We start from the raw sequence: 20,361 nt of genomic DNA on the forward strand, positions 1-20,361 counted from the left end.
AAATGTAATGTGGCATTGTGGGTTTGGATCCTGGAGTGAGCAAGGACATTAGTGAAATTTGAATAATGCCTGCAATGTAGTTAATAGAAATGTACCAATACTGGTTTCATAATTTTGATAAATGTACCATGGTAATATCAGATGTTAACATTGGAAGAAACTGAGTGAGGAGTACATGGAAACTCTCTGTATTATCTTTGTAACTTTCCTGAAAAGGTAAAATGATTCAGAAACAAGGTTTATTCTAAAAATAAAAATTATTGGCACACATTGGAAGCCTATTATGTTCTCTCGTGTAGGACATTATTTACCGCAGATACCTTTGAGTATAATCCCCATGCATGCAGGAATTTTGTCTAGTTTATTTACTGCTCTTTCCCCAACATCTAAAGAAGTGTCTGAAATAGAGTAGGCACTCTGTAAATATTTGTCAAATGTTGAATGACTGCACAAATGTTGCCTTCTAAAAACAAATTCATGAGTTTACTTGAGGGTAATACTCAGGAAGAAAATGTACTCTAAAAACCCCTCGGATCTGTTTCTGAGTTACTGTGATTTCATAGTCCATCATTTTGTAAATTGTGAGGGCATTCTGACTAGCCCTTCATTTCACACTCCAGGAGAATTGGCATACTTCTCCTCCATAATTTTCCTAAGGGAACATTTTACAAGTGATAGGTCCCGAAGGAGTTGTAAGTGACCATTGGGCACTTTATTAGACAAAATAGGTGTTTGTAGCACTGATTCTAATTCAAAGAAACTGAAGCTTTTTTGTAATCCTGAGATTAATAGATCAGGGATTAGAAAACTGCATGCTACTAATTTTTTATAAATTAGTAATTTTCTCTCTATTAGTATAAAAAAGATCTAATGGGAAAGGCACGTGATTAAAATACCAGCCTTACCGCTTACTACCTATGTGATTGTAGCAAGTGCTTTAATCTAAGTCTCAATTCTCTAGTAAAAGGTATATGTCCAGTCCTTTATTAATGAAAGTACAGGATAGATTATTGTAATAAGAGTTCAGGGATATAGCATCTCTCATAAAGAAGAGGCTCATTTCTGTCTCCTCTAACAATCTAGGAATGGTGTAACAGCGTTTGGGGAGCCCAGGCTACTTCATCTTCATCTGTTGATTGGCCACCTATGGTCTGCATTTCTTCTTTTACATGCTCGAGTCATCAACACTTCCACAAAGCAGGTCACAGGAAGGAGGAAGTCTAGAGGAAGCAAACTTTCCTTCTAAAGGCATGACCTGGAAGTTATCACTTCCACTCTTATCTTATTGGTCAGAATCTAGTCTTCTGGCTGCAGCTAGATTCAAGGATAGCTGGGAAATATTTTCTTTAGTTGGGAAGCAATTTGATAAACTAATACTTCTGGTATCATGGAGACTGGCAAGAAAACTTATGGCAGAGCCTGACATAACCACCTTGAGTAGCGCCTCACATGGAATAAATAATGTTCTCTTTAAATTATCTGGAAGGTGATTAGCCTGAAAGGAGAAGGTAGGTGGAAATGTTTTATCAGCTATGACTTTTGCATTAGTCAGAATTTAGGATTAGACCTTCCTGGGGAGTTAGCCTTTGAAAACTTGCTTATATTCTTAAAAATTAAGACCCAACTCCCAAGAAATAAGGTTTATATTCATCCTTAAAAAACAAGCTGCAAAAGTAATATTTCCAACACTTTATTCATTTTTATATATAATAGCTATAGCTAGCTTCCCTTCTAGTTCAGAAAACTCCGGTAGGTTAATTTAGAAGGAACAGTGTGCTCTGTGGGAAAGGGGGCAAATACAAAGTGAACTATGTTACTTATTTTTAATGTAGAAATTCTTTTCTTTACTCAGTTGTACTTTTGCTCATCAGAATTTTTATCCTCTCTACTCGGCATGGATTCAGTTTCAAGCTCTTAACAGTAATGTATACCTACAGATATGGGACTACATCATTTGGAGCTTTTTAAAATTTTTTTTTACTGGTTTGTCTTGACTGTTTTCCTGAGGATATTTACTGTAACCTGCTGAGCCTGGACAGTTTTGTTCCAGGCAAAGCAGTTTATTCTAAGTCAGAATTATGCTAGGCTTGCCTAGGACATTCTTATATTCATGGGCCCCAACTGCAGGTTGTCAGCCCCTGATATGATCCATCAGACCACACTGCTGACAGCTGGACAGGGCTCAGTTGGCCCTGATCTTTGGGTAACATTGGCAAAATGAAGAGTGAACATGATCCTGGTTGTATTAGTCAGCTTGGGCTGCCATAACAAAATGCCCTATACCATGTCACTTAAACAACAGACACTTATTTCTCACAGTTGTAGAGACTTGGGAGGTCTAAGATCAAGGTTCCTGCCAATTCAGGTTCTTACGAGAATTCTCTTCCTGGCTTGCAGTGTTTTTTCTTCTCTCTGTGCCCTTACATGGCAGAGGATGAGCCCTCTGGTGTGTCTTCCCCTTCTTATAAAGGCATTGGTTCTATTGGGTTACACCCTCCTCACTTGTGACCTCATTTAACTATCATCTCCTCATAGGTCCTGTCTCCAGCTGTAGTCACATTCAGAGCTAGGGCTTCAAGATAGGAATTTGGGGAGGGAGAATACAAGTATTCATGCCATAACACTGATCTTCCTTTCAGGTATCACAGTAACCCAAAAGGGTGAATGATTTTTCTAATACTTGCCCTGTACCATCCTGGGCAACCTGCCTAAAATTTCCTATAGCAGAAGGAAAGCTTGTTCTAGTGGCTTCCTAAAGTCTCTTTCTCTAGTCAGATTTTTGGTTTAATGTCATTTTTTGGTCCTACAAAATGCTTTAGGAGTTATAAAATGTTTACATATTATAGTCTAATAAAGTGATATTTATAGAGCGCTCTACAGTTTTCTCACATTATGTCTTAAATCCTCATTGTAGCTCCATGAAATGATTAGGATGTTTTATTGACTCTATTTTTTTCTATTGGAAAATTGCAGTTTGAGGAAGTTCAGTAATTTTCCTAAGGTCTTGGGGCTAATAATTGACTGACTCCAGTCCAGGCCTCCTAATTTCTAATCTACAGTGGACCAAATATAAGCTAGAATTTGACTCTGGAATCACTAAGGTTTGGTTTCAATCCAAGTTCTATCACTTATTAACTGTAAGCAGGTGAGTTACTTAACTCACTAAAATTCCTGAACCTTCTCTGTGACATAGAAATAACAGAGTTAAGCTCATAGGGTTCCAATGAAAATCAAGTTATATAATGCATATAAATCACTTAGCATAGTACCTGCTACATAGAAAATTGTGAAAAATTGCTGGTTATTATTTTTAAGTACATGTCAAAATCCTATGCCATTTAACTTAACTCTGAAACCAAATTTATATTTACATTGTACTGGACTTTAGGATAAAATACTATTCAAATTATGTAAAGCTAATGACTGATTTTTAAATACTTCACAAGTTAAAAGTGTTAAAATTTACAGTATGAATTTTTCTAAGATGAACATCTTAACCATCACCTCAATATCTGTCTCTGTGTATGTATTTATTCTTGCTTGGCCAAGCAACAGATGACAATAGCAGCTAACAGGCATTTTAAACTCTTCCTTATAATTTACAAGCCAGTGGGATCTTTTGAATTATCTTACTTGGGTTTGAAGTCACTTAGTATTCATTAAAGAAGAGCACTGAGTTTGGAATTCCCATTTTTCATTTTATACCAGTAAGCCAATAACAGTCAACATGTGCCAATACTTGAGATCAAAGAAAACATTAAAGAAGCAAAGATTTTGCTGCTTAAAAATTGCTCTACAGAAAACTCCAATCATTTGCTATTGTTCTCCATATGATCCAGGATTTACTCTTCCTGGGAATACACAGTTTTCTATTATAGTGGGATTCTACAAGCCTAAGAAGTTATTGTCAGATAGGCTTTTGTCAACAACAATAACTGGGAGGTACTCTCCTAACACATTAGAACACATTAGCACAAAAATCTGTGCCCAGATTTTTGTCAGGTAATCTAATGTGTATGTCAGAGTAAGTTAAACATGTAACTTGTTTTGCACATCAGCCCTAATTCTCATATGGCATAGGTGATTAGAAAATTTCATACATTTCTAGATTTAATGTGCATGTGTCTGTGTTGGTAGGTGTGTGAGTAAGGAAACGTTCTTCTTATTCATATAATAGTTCTAGTTAGTTGTGTGCAGGAGGTCGTGTAAGCTTTTCTTAGGTAGAAGAAACTACACCAAACCAGGAATTAACACACTGGAGCAGTCTGTTGTCAGTGTAAATGGAATTACCTCCGATTTCTGATCAGCTGAACAAACAGTGAAGGGCCAGCGTCCTTTCAGGCTTCAGAGTCTAATGGCTTTGCCAGGTCAAAGAGCTGCTTCCCAATAGGTTTGTAAGTTAGTCACTTCTGAATAGTCTTGACTGAGAATGAATAATAGTGATGGTTTGAGTTGATCCTAAATGGTTCTCAGTATCTGGGAATGGCATCTATGAATACATACATGAGTGAGGTGGACAGTAACTGAAAATCATTTTCTTTCTACACCTCGCAGATGACCTCAGAGTGACTGTACACCTACAGACAGACACCACTCACACCTTCTGATAGTTTTGGTTTGAGAAGGCAAGATGAATGTACCTACTACATCATTTTGTTTTTGTGCATTATTTTTATAATTTTATGAAATGGTTTAACTTTTGGCATGCACTCAGAAAGGAGAGTTCCACCTCACTCACTGCCCCTGTCACATGTGCTTGTTTTGTTTTCCCAGCTTCCTGAGAGCTGGGCACATGTCTGACTCAGGAACACAGGACCTGGTTCATAGTAGTTGCTTAATAAGCATTTCAATGAATGGGTAAATGGACTTGAGCTTACAATTGGACATCTACAGTACTTAAATGTGTGACATACATAAATATAAGCATGGTATGAAGAAGCTATCAATGTGGATGGATGCAGGCACACACACATCCCATATTCAGGACACTGTAGGTAAGGAAAGTAAGTGATGTCAAAGTATCTAGCCAAAAATAATACCATGTAAATATGGAATTAAATAATGACTAATTGCAGAAACAGGAAAAATAATTAAACTGATTAATTTCTTAGTGTGCAAAATAGACATATGTCAGTTTAAAAACATTAAGAGAGTTAAATATATCATCCTGAGAAAACTTACAGAAGTTCAACCCATTCACATTTATTCATGCCCACCAGTTATTGGGATTTTTTTTAACTAAGACCAACTGTCAGTACTAACCACAAAGCAATTATTTTATTCAATGTTTTCTTTATGGTAATTTACTAAAATATTGAAACATAATTACCCAAAATTTAGTTGAAAAGCAATTATAGTTTTTTCTAATAAGAATAATAGGTTATACAACTTATAAGGTTTTAATAAGCCCTTAAATTAACCTGATTTTTCCCCTGAAGATTAGTTATTATACAAGAGCTCAGATTCAGTTGCCATATTTTCTGCTAGAAATATACTGACATACACAGACAAAGTTCTATTTAAAGTAGACACCAATTCTATATAATTAGAGAATTACAGTAATAGGGCTTACACATGGAAAGGAGCTATATACTTTTTTTCATGTATACTTTTTGTCATGTTATCAGCGAAACTTTAGTTTCACTGTGAAATTATGTATCTGATATATAATCAACTTTATATTATCTACTCTAATTAAAACTAAAGTAACTTAAAGTGGGGAAAAAAACAAATTACTCCAAGATCTCATCTAAGAAGGTAGTTTTGTCTTACACCCCACTAATCGTGGCCTTAATAAGCAACAGCCCTTCAATCCAGTGAGCCCTGGATAGCTGGGCTCTTGTCGCCCTGTTATCTCATGCAGTGGCCTGCAGGCTTTGAGGAAGTCTTAGCTTTTCGTGTAGCAGCCTGCCAGTATGGAGCTTTTCCTCCACGTCATAATGATCCATGTGCAGGTAATGTTTACTTTCTGCTGCCTCAGTATTACTGTATTCATATCCAGTTTTCTTCTGGATTCCTTATATCCCATAAAAGAATGCTTGAAGCCCTCTGTTAACAGAGCTTTTCCTCAATCCCCTGGTTCTGGCAAAAGGACCAGCCTTTAGCCCAACACAACCATTAATACCTCAGTCAGGAAGGCAAACATATTAGTGTAGCAAAGATTGCTGGAATAAGGCAATCAGTTGAGTTTAGTCTTTATTGGTTGAATTTCCTGAATTTTTAAAGCCCATTGTTGATGTGGGATTATAGCTACAGTCCAAACAGCTCTTTCCTCCTTCCCTCTTCCCCTCAAGATAATTCTGTCTAATATCAGCATCTCTTTGCCACCAATTTTCTCTAAAATCATTCTAGAATATGCAAATCATTATGTTGAGTTTGGTAGCTGAAAAATAAGTATTTGTCTAGAATTGGTGTACCTAACATGATTATATGCACACACACACACACAAAACACAACACAATGTGGTAGGTGTGATGATGTGGGTGTGGAATGCAGGTATTATAGGAACACAGTAGAAGGAAAATTCACACAGCCTGAGCTGGTCATAGAGAGATTTCCTCTCTTGAAGAATGGATAGCAACAGACAAATGAAAGTGGGGAGGAGAGGAAATGGTCAGTGGGAGAAAATCACAGAGGTGAGAAACTGCATGACATGATGTACGCAGGAAATTGGAGACAGATGTGTTTTGCTGATACAGTGTTTGAGACCACGATGGTGAGAAATGAATCCAAGATGATAGTGAGGATCTCATCATGGAGGGCCACATAAGCCACATTAGTGTAAATCACATGGTGAAAGCAAAGCTCATGGGCCTGGAAACCCTGTTGGCTTGCTCATGCCACATTATCCACACTGTACTGATCTGACAGATAGGTCCTGGAGCTCAGTAGATATTTGTTGACTAAATGAACAGAAAGAAAAGAATTTTCCTCAGAAGAGTCATGTGGTTCAATTTTCAGTTTGGATTTTTGATATATTGTTCTGACAGCAGCCTAAATATGGATTTAAGGAAAATAACAGTAGAGTGAAGGAGCCAGTGCTGATGGGAAGCGAAGAGGATCCGAACCAAGACAGTGGCCAGTCCAGGGATGAACTTGAGGCATACTGTAGGGTTAAATATTGAGGACTTGGTGGCTGTGTAGCTGTGGGAAGAAAAGGAAAGGTAGGAGTCATGTGCTCTGTTACAGTTGTCATCAGGCAACTTAAAGAATACCAGGAGAGTTGTCGTCCTGGGACACAGTCAAGTTCAAGTTTTCCTGCAAATGTATTGGAATTAAATGTTTCAACTTTTATTTTTAAAATGAATCCATTAAGAAATTCTTACAGATTTTCAGTGACACTCTTGTAACACTTTAAGTTTTTAAAATATACCATGGACATAACATTAGGTTTAGAACACAATCTGAATATGTGGGCACCTTCCTTACCTGCAAAAATATTTTTTATTCTAATGATACCAAAACAATTTGGCACAACTAGTTAATACTTCTTCACACAGAAATTCTAGCAGAGAAAAATATGTTGTTTTCTCCTTTTTTCTCTGGTATTCTTCCCTGTAGTTTAGCCTTCTCAGTGAAGGTGGGGGTGTGATTAACTACCACATGGAGCCTTCCAGACAAGTGGCCTTTGAAAGCTTCTCGACTTTGCAGGGAAAGGAGCAATGCTTGGAGGCGAGGAGAATTCGAAATAAAAACAGCGTTTCTACTTCTGTTTCTCAATCTGGCTTTAACATTTATAGAGGGTCAAAACAAACCCAAGAGAATGAAGGGCCATCCATTATTTGAACTTAAAGTTCAGGTAGTGTTAAATTTAATTTGTACTCAGATGGTTAAAAGCATTGTTAAAATATCTAATTCTTGTTCACTGACTGAAGACTTATTAGGGATATTGTTATCATTTTTCCTTTTTTACTCTTTGCCACTGGCTTTCTTCCTCCTCTAAATAATATCTTTTATTCTCTCCGAATATTCCTTTAGGATGAGTAACTTCATTCCATCACATTTCAAAGTAAAATCTCTCAACCCAAAGAAATGAGGTTCTAGACATGGTTCTGGCACATCTAGTCGACAACCTCCAGCAACCTCCAGCCATCCAGTATCTGGATGTAAAGATTGGAGGCATGGGCAGGCTCCCAGGCTGCATGTAGCAGTCACTAGCAGAGATAGTGCCCTGAGAGGCAGGGATCATCCAGGGAGAAAGTGTAGAGGGCCACCAGCAGAAAACCAGTGTGGGAACCTGAACATCCATATGCACAGAACCAGAAGAGGAAGAACAGGCCTCAGAGGGACAGAGCAACTTAATCAAAGAAGCCAGAGGAGACCCTAGAGAGACAGATACATCTCAGAAGGCAGAGCTAAAGAGTGTTCAAAAGAAAGAGGGGAGAGCAGGTGAACCACAGAGCTCCTCAGGCAAAACTTACTTTTCTTTCATTAACTTGCCTCCTTAACCTGCCTCCTTCATAATCCTCCATCATTGCCAACTTTTCTGAACTATAAGGGAAGATGGTAGTTAATCATTGTTTCTGTACTGATAAATGTTCATGTTTTATGTAAAGAACATAATTTTCTCCGTGTGCAAGTATGACTTCAAAATAGCTTCTAGCTTCACTTCCATCTAGTTTGTTTATAGGCTTTGTGGCTCTTAATGGTCTTTTCCTGTAACTAGCTGCAATTAATTTGACTATAATGTGAGTGTTTGCATAGTAATTATTTTTGTGGTTACCCAGCAGATTTTGTCATTGTTTACTAAGGGGTATTTTTCAGTCCACTCTGCTCCTTGTTCAGGATGAAACAAATAAATAACTTGCTTAGAACTGATCAAAGATAGTTTAGATTCTGCTTCCATGGACTTTCTGCTTTTGTTATTTGCACTGAGAGAACCCCTAACAATTTTAAGAAGAATAAACAGAAAAGTTCATTTTATTGTAGTGTTCTGAGTGAGGACAATGCTGCCTGTCTGATCATTGGCAGTTCTGCTCTGTATTTCATTCACAGAAAGGCACAGTTCTTTCTTTCCCTACGTAGATTGTAGTGTGTATTTGTCTCACTATAAATGCAGTTCATATGTAAAATTCAAATCCCTTAATCTAGGCACGGGTAATACTTCTGTTAAAGCACTCTCTTTTTGTTAATTTTTTTTGCCTATTCCTCCTGGGGAAAGATTTTGTTATCAATCTTATTATTATTTTTTAATCCTCATCCAAGGATGTGCTTATTGATTTTAGAGAGAGAGGAAGGGAGGAAGGAGAAATGGAGAGAGAGAGACGGAGAGAGAAATACTGATATGAATAAGAAAGATCGATTGGTTGCTTCTCACATGCACCTGGACCGGGGATCGAACCTGCAATCTAGGTATGTGTCCGGACTGGGGATTGAACCCACAACCTTCTGGTGTACAGTATGATGCTCAACCAACTGAACCACCTGGCCAGGGCTTGTTATCAATCTTAAAAAGCAAAACAGTAAAGGAGTGATTTAAAATACCATTCCTTTGGCTCACAGGAATGCAGGTCTGTGTGAAGATAAAATAAGGTGGATCTAATAATAATGCTATATACTTTTTTATCAAGTGAATGTCAGAACTCATTAGAGACCTTATTTTCTATGGCATTTTTGTAAGGTTGTGTTGATGCTTTTTCTATTATTCACAAAGAAACTGGGATATAAAGAAATTAAGAATTTTATCCAAAGCCACATAGGCATTAGATCTGAGTAACCTTGGCATTGCGACACAACATGACTTTTTACTCTCAGCTTGCTTAAAATATTGATGGAGACCTTGAAAGCTTCTCATCTGTATTCTTTTTTTCCTTACAGAATATTTGCTTCTGTTTTTTTTTAATTTCAAAAATTCACAAAGCACAATTGTTTAAAAGCAACTTTCATAAATTTTGCTTTTATCCTAAATTTTAGATTAAAAAAATAACAACTTTACTGCATATGATATAGCTAATGAATAATGCAGACAATGCTCATCAACATTGAGCAAAATGATACACTTTACTTTTGAAAAGTTTGTTTTCAAGAGCCAGACCCAACCCTGGCTGGTATGGCTCAGGGGATTGAGCACCAGCCTGCAAACCAAAGGGTCACTGGTTTGATTCCCAGTCAAGGCATATTCCTGAGTTGTGATCCTGGTTCCCAGTGGGGAGAATGCAAGAGGCAACCATATACTGATGTTTCTCTCCCTTTATTTTTCTTCCTCCCCCTCTGTCTAAAAATAAATTTAAAAATCTTAAAAAAAAAAGAACTGAACCCATCCTTTATGGTTTTATTTGTTTTTGTTTGTTTGTTTGTTTGTTCCTGGTAGCTGCTAACTTCACAAAGGATTATTAGTATATCAGTTGATGTTTAGTCTGGAAAAATGAAAAAATTAAAATTACATTATTCTTTTTATCCAAAATTAAGTGCTATTACTTAAAATTTCTGTTCTGGTGAAAATTTTTGTTCTGGTTTTGTTTTGCCCATGTGAAATTCCTGGAGACTGAGAAGAGACTGTAACTCAGATATATTGATAAGGATTAATTTTTTATAGAGATGTACTTTGAAATGCTTGTGTAAAGTTTGAGAAGATATGTTACAGAAGAATATGGATTAGCCATTCTCTAACTTTCTTTATCTTCAAAGGATCAACACTTATGAGGTTAACATAAAATATTAGCCAAATCCTGATATAGTGACTAAATCTGAATTCTCGCTATAATATTTGAGACACCCAAAAATCAAGTATAATTGTGGAAATTCTGACACATTTTCATTTATCAAATAATTTGGTAACTTTTATTATAGCCAAATATCTTAAACAAATGATTATCTCTTACAGAAGAATTATAAATGAGAGTCTCATTCAGGAATTCCCTTTTTCATGGCTATTGTTTGCCCACCCTCCCTCCCTCCTGGTGGCAGAAGAGAAGCAGGGCGCAGGGGGAAGGGTGGGGCCCGTGTCCTGCACTGCGGCCTTGGGCTCTCAGCCTCAGCATGTGGTATTGAAAAAGGAAAACCCAAAGCCCTGATTTGGAGTGGCACTGAAGTCAAAGCTCAGAAACCAAGTTTTTCTGCAAGTGTACTCCTCCCTCTGCTCTCCTTCTCTGTGATTGACCCCTCATCTACCCAGGCTGGGAACTTTGCTTTGGTCCATTGGATATCAGCCCCATATCCAATCAGTTCCCATGTCCTGTTGAGTTACCTCTTTCGTCTGTCTTTTCTCACTACAACCTAACCCTGCTTGTGCCAACACTGTCTCTCACCCGGATTACTGGGATGCTTCCAGTTGGACTCCTTAGTTCTATCACTCTCTGTCTCCCTCCCCTCTCTCCCCCTCCTCAGCTCTTCTAGAACATACACACAATCCATTCTCCAACTCCTGATTTTCCTAACGTGAAAGTCTCATCATGCCATGACCTTATTTAAAATCTATTTTGACTCTTCACTACCTTTAGATTACATCTGCACACCTTAACATGACCTGTAAGACCTGCGTTGGTGTGGTCCCTGTTTTCTTCGTCAGGAACATTTCTTGATCCAGAGACTTAATTTAGTCAATACTGAAATTCTTGGCCATGCTTGCCTGAAGCCAGCTGATGTTCGCACAGATGGACTTCATACCAGGTCGCCATTAAAGGCAGAGTGAGGAACACAGGACCCACAGCAGATACAGAGCCCTGCCAAAGGGGTCAAAGGGCTGGGAAAGCTGAGAGAGAGCAGCACTGGGAAGCAGAAAGCAGGCAGGCCTACCCTACCCACCCTACCATGTGTGAGGCCCACATATGTCTATTTTAAAGTTAAAAAGCTATTGAGCTGATAAAGTATATGTTATCCTTTTTTAAAAAAATATTTTATTTATTTATTTTTAGAGAAAGGGGGAGGGAGGGAGAAAAAAAGAAAGAGAAACATTGATTAGTTGCCTCTTGCATGTTCCCCACATGGGGACCAGCCCACAGCCTAGGCATGTGCCCTGACTGGGAATCGAACTGGCCATCTTTTGCTTTGTGGGATGGTGCTCAACCAACTGAGCCACACTGGTCAGGGCTGTTATCCTCTTATATTGGCAAACATATAGTCATAAAAATTCAAAAAGACCAAATTTTATTTTAGAATTTCCAGAATTATTTAGGATTCTCAAAGTTCTCATGGAATCACAATGTGACTCCTGTCCCATGCCCTTTTATCCCACCCCAGCTCAGCCCTCCACTACAGGCGTGTGGCCCCATGCCCCACTGCCAAGCTCCAGCTACCTTTCCTGAAAATAGCCATTCAGAGGCCACTCCCTGGTAACTCAGGGGGGCAGATCTGGAAAAGAGACCTTTGCAGGCCCTGGAAGTGGCTCCAGGACTATTAGGACATGGACATATAAAGCCCCGAGTACCCAGAATGTGGTCTAGAAATGGAGGAGGGAGAGCATAGACTCCATATGGGTCTATTCCCTTGGCCTGCAGATGGGGAGACGCCTGGGGAAACGGGGTTGAACTGTACCCCTATTGTACTCCTAGTATATACCTGTGAGGGGGTAGCATTAGCAAGGACTGGCTAATACTACATTTTAAAAAAGGAAAAACCGTTTCAATATATAAAACTTAAAGTTTGTAGATACACCTTTCCTAACTAACCTCTCAGTTATTTATACTTCAAGATCATGTGACTCTCTGTTCTGCTGTATTCTGGAAAGCAGTTTAACCTAATGCCTATAAAGCACTTCTTTCAAATTAAAACAGGGTTCTGAGTTGTGAATTGGTTTGGGTTCTGAGTTGTCCGTTTATTGGCTGTGGAGCCCTGGGCAGGGTGCTTCATCTGCTGAGTAGATGAAATAAAATCTTCTAGGGTTGTAGTGAAAGTACATGAGGTTAAAGTCTTAAAAGGCTTAGCTCAAGTAAATGCCCAATAGATCATAGTGCTGTCATCATCATCATAATCGCTGTCATTATTTTTACAGCTGTTATTGTCTGTAACTATTGCAATGACCTTGGGCAAGTCACGTAACCTCTCAGAACCTCAATTTCTTCATCCATAAAATGAGGTCTTTGGAGCAGAGGATAGCTAAGGTTCTGTTCACTTAAGAGCAGAGACTTTTTAGAGTTTCCTCTTTTTCAGTTTACATAAAACCTGAACTTGACCTCCAGGCTAAATTTTTAATGGGAGTTAGCTACTATTCATACAATATCATGATGTGTTCTATTTGAACAAGCCTGGTATTGAATAATCTGAATCTTTTGTAAAAACTGAAAAACTCTGGGCTACATCTGCGGTTTATGAAATAAGTATTTGCTTTACAGAAAGATTCATTGTAGATGTTCTTTATTCACTGGCTCCTCTCGTACATTAAAAGTCCAATTTGATTTGCAAAAAGATATTCAGTTAGCTTATAATTTTTTCAGAAATATATGCAGAGATTTTTAAGCTCCTGGAATCACAGAATCCTTTGAGAAATGATTAAATCTGATTCCATTCTCCCCCAAATGAGCACTTGTTTGTGGATTTTGATTTTGCTTAGGCTTTATGCCAGAGATCCTTAAATTAGAACCCACAGATTCCTTTTCTTGAAGAATCGCATGCAAATATTTGCCAGCTTCACATCAATAGCTAATCCCTCCTGACCTAGTGTTTTCGTGTGATCTCGCTGGAGCTGGGGTCACTTGCAGGAGCGCTGTGATGCTGCTGGGACGCGGGACAGGCAGAGAGTGCAGGGATGATGGATTCTCTCCACTGGACGTGCTTCAGAAGCTCTGATCCACTACGTGCCCCAGTAAGGGTTCTGGCTGATGTCTGTGTAAAAGAGTTGTCAGCTGAAGAGCAGAGAAGTGGCCTGTCAGACTCAGGGTGTCCCACTTGCCAAGTCTCCCATGAGGAAAGCGAAGACAGTCCCATGTGGAAAAGAAAATCTGCTTTCTAACAGGTTTATTACATAAGGGTCATGCTGCTCAGCAGGTGCCATGGTCAGCAGACTCAGCTCCTCCTTGATTCGTTCATGTTTTACCAGAAAGCTAACTAATCTCTTTAAAAAAGAAGTAGGTAGAGTTAGAAAAAATGAAGGACCTTCTAGAATGACAAAACAACCTCAGTCTTATTAGCATTGTCTTGGTTCTATAAGCTAAGATTGAACTTCCTTCATAAATAGCCTGACCCAAAACTATGCAGAAATCTCTGAGGTTTGCACAGTTAAAGACCTTACATACTAAGGTGAGGTCTGAATCCCCATGTTCTAACCTGTCAGAATAGAACATTCTTGGCAAGTCAGGAATAACACTCAGAAATCCATTTTTGGTTTCCAGTCATTTTAAGATATGCTATCTTATCACAGGCTTCACAGTGCATTCTAGAAAATAATGCTGTTTTCACTGTGATATTAAAGCACAGGGACATTTGGTATTTGTTTAGATTTTCCTCTTGATTTCCCACATGATATAGAACTGCTTCATGAAGTCACTTGCTGCTAAGCATCCCAGACCTTTATTTGGCAGTAATGAGAAAAACAACCACTTAAAAATGTTTGTAAGTGGAACATGCATATTTAGAAGCAGCTGACATCTGATGGGTAATTTTTCTTATATGCTATGTATGGTGCAAGAGATTCTGTACCAGTGTAAAAACAGTACCTTCCACTAGAAAGGCAGCATTGTACAATGGTTAAAGTGGACTGTAGAGCCAGAAATGTGCATTTGCATCTCAGCTCTGCCACTTACCTGGTTTGTGACCTTGAGCAAGATGCATAATCTTTATGTGTCCTGTTTCCTCATCTGTAAAATGCAGGTAATAGCAAGTTCCTCCCTTACTGCATTCATTTGAAGACTGGGTGAATAATGTGCTTAGAATAGTGTTGGCATATACTAAATGCTATGTGTTAGCCATTGTTGTACACATGAGTAAAGATAAGCAATAAATCTACTTGAGTGTTAGAAAGTTCAACTATAAGTTAGTTTGCCCTGGCCAGGTGGTTCAGTTGGTTGGAGCATTGTCCCCTACACAAAAAGGTTACGAGTTCAATTACTGGTCAGAGCACATACCTAGGTTGCAAAGTCGATCCCTGGTTGGGGTTCGTATTGGAGGCAACTGATCTCACATGATGTTTCTCTCTCTCTCTCTCTCTCTCTCTCTCTCTCTCTCAATCAAAAAGCTTATCCTTGGGTGAGGATTAAAACAAAAGTCAATTTATCTTTGTTTAGGATAAAGCTTTACACTGAGTTTATTCTTGTCTGTGTGTTGAGAAAGTTCTAATAAGGACAGCTGCCATTCCTTCTGCTCCCTTATATGAAGTCTGCTTTGCAGTGAGTCCCATAACATCATGTACCTGTAAACAGAAATAGGAACCATGCATTTTGTAGATTGAATAAATACCATGTCTCACACATACCCAGCATATTGTTGCCAATGTATGTCAGTCCTACTATGATAAAGAAATACCTTTATTTTAGATGATACTGAGTTCACAACAGCATTGTATATAATTAGTGAATACTAAGGAAGAAAACAGTAATAACACGAGAGGAGTCCTTCAAACGACATAATGTTTAAAATGAAGAACATTATGCTAAGTGAAATAAGCCAGTCAGTGAAAGACAAATGCCATATTATTTCACCCTTTTGTGAATCTAATGAACAAACTGAACTAACAAGCAAAATAGAGACAGACTCACAGATAGAGAAGAGGATGACAGCTTAGGGTTGGGGGCAGGGGTGGAGGGACTGAACAAAACAGAAAAAGGACGCATAGACACAGATAAAAATGTGGTGATTGTGGGTGGGTAGGGTTGCCTGGAGGTGAAAGAGGGTATAAGGTGGATAAATGGTGATGGGAAAAATACAATTTAAAAAAATTTATTTTTTTTTGTTCAAGTACAGTTGTGTAAACAATTTTTTTAAATAAAATAAGTCTTCATACTTGAAAAGGTGTAGGAAGTATAGTCATTCATTCATTCATTTATTCATTTAAAACAGGTACTGAGTGCCCACCACAAGCCTAGCACTGTTCTAGAAGCTGGGAGTAGAGTACCTAAAATAGAGCTGTTGCTGTGGTGGAGACTATATTCTAGTGAGAGGCGACAATGAACAAGTAAACAAAGAAGACAAGATACTCTAGAGAAAGATAAGGGGGTAGCTAAGCCAAACAGAGCAGTGTAATAGAGGGAAGGCCTCGCTGAGGGCCTCCGCTGTGCCTCAGCTGAGCTAAGACACAAATGACTTGGGGAAGGAGAGTTGCATGCTGAGAGATCAGCAAGGGCAAAAGCCTTGATATGAGAATGAATTTGACATGTTTGGGAAAGAGAACTGAAGCCTAGATCTTGGTGGGGGAGGAGAGGGGAGGGTGAGAGAACAGAAAGCAAGGCCCTGAAACTAAGCATGGACTCAGTCACGTGTTAACTGTCAGCCATGGTAAGATTTTATTCAAAAGTGTGGTGGAAAACCATTGTGTACTGGGAGTAGCGTGATAAGATTTGTATTGTTAAACTGCTTGGCTGCCGTGTGGAAAACCAAGGGTAGGGACACATAAGTGGTCCCAGAAAGAGCTGTTGTAATCCAGGTAGATGGTGGCTTGGACTACAGTGTGGCAGTGACAAGGAGAGAAGAAGAAAGATTTTCAACGTATGTTGGAGGCAGAGACAACAGGACTTGCAGATAGTCTGGATGTAGGTGGTGAGCCAAGGGAAGAGCCAAGGAATCACACATTTTTATGGCCTCTCTCCCGTCCTGCCCTCACAGGCTTTCTAACCCACTTGGTCTCTCCTTTGAGTGTAGCAGTTGTGTGTTGGGCCCACAGTATGTGCAAGGCCTGGTTCTAGGTGCTTAGGGTATATTAGTGAACCGAGACCCTGACACTGTGGAGGTTATATTCTTCTCTCCCATACTACTTCTCCGTCTGTGCCCACCATTTACACTAAATTTTATGTCTGAGTAGTAGTCTCCAGTTGTTTCAGATGTATTATTTTTGTTTTCCAAATAGACAGTTACCTTCTTAAGGACCGGGGGTCCCAGTGTTCAGTTTACCATAATGCTGAGCTCAGTGCTGGGGGAGCAAGAGGAGCATTGGAAATATGTCTTTTTCACAGATAACTTCTTGTTTATCGACTTGCCTGCTTTAAATAAGTAAATTTGTGAAAACGTAACATTGCAATTTAGATTATTGGAAAGGCAATCATCTTTCCATTAAAAAAGAATTATTTACTCACTCAAGAGTTACTTTAAAGTAACAGACTTTCCTAATGAATGTAATTAAAAGTTTATTAACAGGTCATTATGTGTTTGTCAGGGGATATGGAGACAAAGGAGCTGAAATTTAGAATTGTAAATAAAAAGAAAACAAGTTCTGATTTCTAAATATTTTAAATATGGACAATTTCATAGGGGTCTTTTATTTTCTAAATTTATAACTTAAAATTGGCAATTATAAATTGATTCTTTAACCAGATCATGTTCACCCTAATGAAAAGTAATCATCGGAATACACAGGAAAATTGGCTTCTGGTTATGGTTTTCTGAGTATGTCTTAAAATACAAAGAAGAATACAAAATTCATGTTTTTTGTTTTTCTGTTTTTTCCTTTTTATTGAATTTATTGGGGTGACACTCGTTAACAAAATTATATAGATTTCAGTTGCATAGTTCCACAGCACATCATCTGTACACTGTATTGCATGTTCATCCCCCCAGATCAAGTCTCTGTCCATCACCATTTATCCCCCCATACCCTCCTGCACCCTCCATCCCACTCCCTCCAGCAATCACCACTCTGCTGTCTGTGTCCATGAGTTTTTTTCTTTTTTTTTTGCTCAATGCTTCCCTTCCTCCCTCCACCCAGTACTTATTCCCCTCTAACCAAGATAACTGTCTGCCTGCTCTCTGATCTATGTGTTTGTCTCTGTTTAGCTTGTTTGTTCATTTTGTTCATTAGATTCCACATATGAGTGAAACCATATGGTATTTGTCTCTCTCTGACTGGCTTATTTCACTTAGCATAATGTTCTTCAGGTCCATTCATGCTGTCACAAAGGTATGATTTTCTTCTTTTTTACTTGCAAGTAGTACAGCATTCCATTGTGTAAATGTACCACAGCTTTTTTTAATCCACTCATCTACTGATGGATACTTGTTCTGCAAGAAACACTGGACATCTTCACAAATATTTGGAGGATATTGACTCCTGTTTGGGACTCCATATTATGTCATTTAGGTGCTATTGCTAGTGTAATGTTCTATCTAATACACCTCTCCTGTGGGGTAATTAAGCTTTTGAGAACTATTCCAGTAATCCAATCACCATTTATGATTTTGTTTTCATGGAAAATGCTATTAAGTTCCAGAATACTAACTTGAAACTCAAGGTTAGGCACACACCCCATTTACAATATACGGGGTTCTTATGTTGTAAATAGGTTGTTTCTTTAACTCTTGTAAACCGTTTACTCTTTAAAGACCATCGTGATTATCAATGGGAAAGGAAACCTTTAATCGGGTAGTGTGCAGCAACACAGTTCTTGTAATGAGAGTGTACATGTTGTTCCCTTTACCTCATTCATCACTCAGCATGTCCACTGAGTGTTTTCTCTGGGCAAGGTACTAGGCAAACAGCAGTAAATCAAGTCTGGTCTCTAACTCAGAAGAGTGTAGAGCTCCTTGCAGGGAAAGAGACATGCACAGTAGAATGTCTTAAGTACTGTAAGAGAGGTGTAAATGAGAGGTATTGTGGGTTCACAGGAGAGCAAAATGTTTTCTTCTGATGGAAGTAGGAAGGCTTCCTAGAAGAGATGACATCTAAAACACCACCTGAAAAATGGAACGAATTTGAAAGAGGACAGTAAGGGAAAGTCGTCCTGGGAAGCATGAACAAAGTGATAGAACTAAGAGAAATGTGTGTGCAAGAACCAGCCAGAGCTTCGTGCAGTGAACAGCTCCATAAGACACTGCCCAAGGAGCCAAAGACAGAAAGAAAGCTAAGGTTTGGCCCTCACCCTTGAGGAATAATTCAGTTTAACATATGTTAGAAAGGGTGAGTAAGTAAGAAAATGGTTCTCAGTTAAGTTTGAAGATAGCGACAGATACTGAACTGAGGTATTGGAATTGTATTATGTGGAATGGCGTTGGTGATGGTAATAATAATGCTTATTATTTACTGAATCCTTCAGTGTTCTATGCACTTTAATTAGAATTTACACGTATTAGTTCTTTCAGGTCTCCTCATTAGATATGATTACCATTTTATTCCTACTCATCAGCTGAGAAAACTGGGGCTTAAGAAGTCAATTAATTCATTTAATGTGGTCCAGCTTCTAAGTAGTAGAGTGGAGATTAGAACAAGTATATTGGATTTCAGAGTCCATAAGTCACTAAGGGGAACTATGAAAGACATTTGAGTAGGAAAATGATTGATTCAAGCTGTTTTTCTTAAGAATTTATTTGGCTAGGGGGAATACAGTGATTAAAGGATTATGCTAGTGAACAGCTCATGAAGAGCTAACTGAAGGTAATTGTCATGGGTATGAAAAGGGGAAGGAGGTGAAAGATGTCATGGACATAACCAGCTTGATTCAGGGACAAGGAAGAAGAAGCAGTCAGATGCAGCTTCAGGTTTTAGAGTCTGTGTAATTGGGAGACTCGTGGCGCCAGGCAGCAAAACAAGGACCACAGAGGAGGAATGTTCTTTGGGGTAAGGGCACTGGGGTGGCTAGTTTAATTTTGTACCAGCTGAAGTTCAGGTGCCAACGGGTTGCCTGTGGAAGAAGTGCAGCAGGTGGCTGGAAATACAAAAGTCAGGCATGGACATGGACAACACTGGGGTGCTTGCTTGGGGGAGAAGGCTAAGGAGACTACATGGTAATGGAAAAAATATAATAAAGATTAAAAAAAGAAAGAAAGAAAAACAGAAGTTAAGCTTGGAGAAGAGGGCAGATACAGGATCATGTTCTACCAATGGTTTCAAGGCCAAGGAGGACTGATAAAGAACTTCAGAACTATAATTTTATTAGGCTGGAGAAATAAGAAGCCTGATCTCTTGATTTATGACATGAAGTAATAGTAAAAAGTAATAAAGAAAATGTAGGTTACACTAAAAGGAATTAAAAGTTAAGGGGGGAAAATTGTTGGTAGACAAAGAGGCCAACAGGAATGAGACAACTCTTCTTTGTTGTCCTAAAAAATGGAATGACTGAAGAAAAATGATATCAGGTGGAATAAAAGCTTGGAATCTCTGGGCCTATATTAACTCAAGGGCACAGGCGTTGGGTTTGATGGGTGAGGGGTGCCTGGTGCGTCTTTCAGATTCATCCAGATTGTTTCCATTCTTTAGCAGGCCACTTAAATGCCACTTCTCTGCTAAGCCTTTATCTCTCCTATAGTTCCCCCCATAGAGGTTTAGACGTTCCTTATCCCATGTTCTT

The 20,361-nt window shown here is 38.6% G+C and overlaps 1 protein-coding gene across 5 annotated transcripts in view; it reads left to right on the plus strand.

Annotated features, from left to right (window-relative positions):
- The window catches only part of ZNF385B (zinc finger protein 385B), a 364,705-nt gene that overhangs the window by 253,962 nt on the left and 90,382 nt on the right, over positions 1-20,361 (plus strand). The gene's annotated exons all lie outside the window — the stretch shown is intronic.

Source organism: Phyllostomus discolor, chromosome 4 (genome assembly GCF_004126475.2).
Source record: "Phyllostomus discolor isolate MPI-MPIP mPhyDis1 chromosome 4, mPhyDis1.pri.v3, whole genome shotgun sequence".
In the NCBI taxonomy this organism is placed as follows: domain Eukaryota; kingdom Metazoa; phylum Chordata; class Mammalia; order Chiroptera; family Phyllostomidae; genus Phyllostomus; species Phyllostomus discolor.